Below are 2,467 nucleotides of genomic sequence, written 5' to 3'. Positions count from 1 at the left end.
CTAGAAACTCTCTTTCTTTCCAATTTTAATTATGTTCATAAATTTTAAAGAATCTATAATTAATTTGGAATTAATTAGGTTAAAAACACTTATTTTAAAATAGTGAGTGGGAGAGGGTTGATATCTCAAAAATAACCTGTGGTCTCCATTATTAATATAACACCGTGAGATGTGAATAGCGCCTTGCGATGGCTTTGTTTTCGTCCCCCTAAGGAAGGTGTCTAGACATGTCAATAGCAAGATTATATTTCTTACAAAGATAGGAACTAATGATGTATTTTAGGTTTGACCGACCCTAAGGCGGCATGTCCTAAGTTAAGTCATGAACTCCGAAATAATGGGTTACACTCACAAAGTTATGATTAAGCTTTTTGCAGTGGATAATCATAACTTGACCAAACTAAGCGGTACTTTAATGTAAAAGAAAGAAAATAATGAGTTATTTTAAGTTTTAAACAAGAAAGATAAGAACGTCCTATAAATTCTCTAAGATTAATTTGACCGACCCTAAGGCGGCACTTTAATTGTTAGAAAGTTTTATCGTGGAAATTAAACTTTAGTTTATGTGTTTTAATTGTGCTCATGCATCACGTTTAATTTTTGAAACTTTGATATTTATTTTTCTAAATATAATAATAGTATTTGTATTTTTTTATTCAGAATATGTCTATCTCTAGTAATCCAATCATTGCTTTAATCGCACAAGAAAAATTAACTGGTGATAACTTCATAAAATGGAAATCAAATATGAATCTGTTGTTGGTTAGCGAAAACCACAGGTTTGTCCTAAATGAGGAATGTCCTGAAGAACCTGGCACCAATGCCCCGAAACATGTTTGGGACAAATTTTATGTATGAATTCAATCAAATAACAAAGCTAAGTGCTATATGCTTGTAACCAAGAGTGATGTCTTACGAACAAAGCATGAATCCATGGAAACTGCTTTCGAGATACTAGAATCTCTTAAGGAAATGTTTGGGCGCCCATCTGATCAAAGTCGTCATGAGGCTACTAGAACCTACATGAATGCTAAGATGAAGAAAGGTCAATTTGTGCATGAGCATGTCTTGAACATGATCAGTGTACTCCATGAAGTTGAGACGCATGGAGCAGTCATGAATGAAAAGACACAAGTAAGCATTATACTTGAGTCTTTAACTCCTGCTTTTTCTACATTCACAACAAATTATGTCATGAAAAAATTAGAATTTAACATGACACAATTGTTGAATGAATTACAAACTTTTGAGTCTTTGAACAAGACGATCTCAAGTCAGGCTGAAGCAAATGTTTCTGAAGTAAAACCATCTTCTTCTAAGAAGAAATGGAAAAGCAATAACAATGATTGTAAACCTAAAAAGGACAACCCGAAAAAGGCAAAGAAGTCATCCAAGGCACCTAAGAACAAAAAGAACAATGACCCCAAACAAAAGGCACCCAAAGGAAAGTGTTTCCATTGTAATGTCGATGGTCATTGGAAGAGAAACTGTCCAAAGTATCTCGCCAAGCTGAAAGAGAAAAAAAAAGGTAAATTAGATTTACTTGTACTCGAAGCTTGTATGGTGTGGAACATGATAAATTATCATGGATAGTTGATTATGGTTCCACTAACCATGTTTGTTCTTGTTTCCAGATGCTTAAGTCCGCAAAGCAGTTGGAGCAAGGAGAGATGACTATGAGAGTGGGAAGTGGAGCACTTGTTTCAGCTAAAGCATGTGGAATAGTCCGTTTAAATTTTAAGAACAATTTTCTAGTTTTGAATAATGTTCTATTTACTCATGAAATTACTAGAAACATTATTTCTTTATCTTTGTTACATGAACAAAATTTTGGCATTTCTTTTAATAATAATATGATTTTTATTTCAAGGAATGGGAACAATATTTTTCATGCAAAACAAAAGGACGAACTGTACATGCTTAATCCAATTGAAAATGTGAGGAAAACGTGAAGCACTTTACCTCTACCAGTTCTAGTTATCTTAAAGCCAAATTCCCTTTTTGCCCCTTAAACCTATCCCTAACCCTTAAGTAATCCCATGGGCAATTTAGTCATTTTCCAAATCTTATTAAGTCCCCGAGGGCAAATTAATAAATTTCCCCAATATTCCCTCCTAAATATTCTAACCTCAAATATATCTCTAAATATTTATTTCCATAACCCGATAACCCCATAAAACGTCAAATACCCAAAACACCCCTCGAGTCGTCCCGAGTCGAGTATTCGACCCCGTTGTGACTTTCAAGCTAACCGCTCCCTAGGACTATCTCGAATCGCACAACACAGATATATCATAAATATATCACAATATTCACATTTATTACATTTATGCTCTAAGCGAGCTAAAATTACAAACATGCCCCTAATAACCAAACGGGGCCCACATGCATATTTAATTCACCTAAACATGCATTTCTAATCACATATTCATTAAATTCACACATTAAGACAATAAATCACTTATTG

The sequence above is a fragment of the Humulus lupulus genome, chromosome 9 (assembly GCF_963169125.1).
Source record: "Humulus lupulus chromosome 9, drHumLupu1.1, whole genome shotgun sequence".
Classification (NCBI taxonomy): domain Eukaryota; kingdom Viridiplantae; phylum Streptophyta; class Magnoliopsida; order Rosales; family Cannabaceae; genus Humulus; species Humulus lupulus.
Note: the sequence above shows the minus strand (reverse complement) of the source record.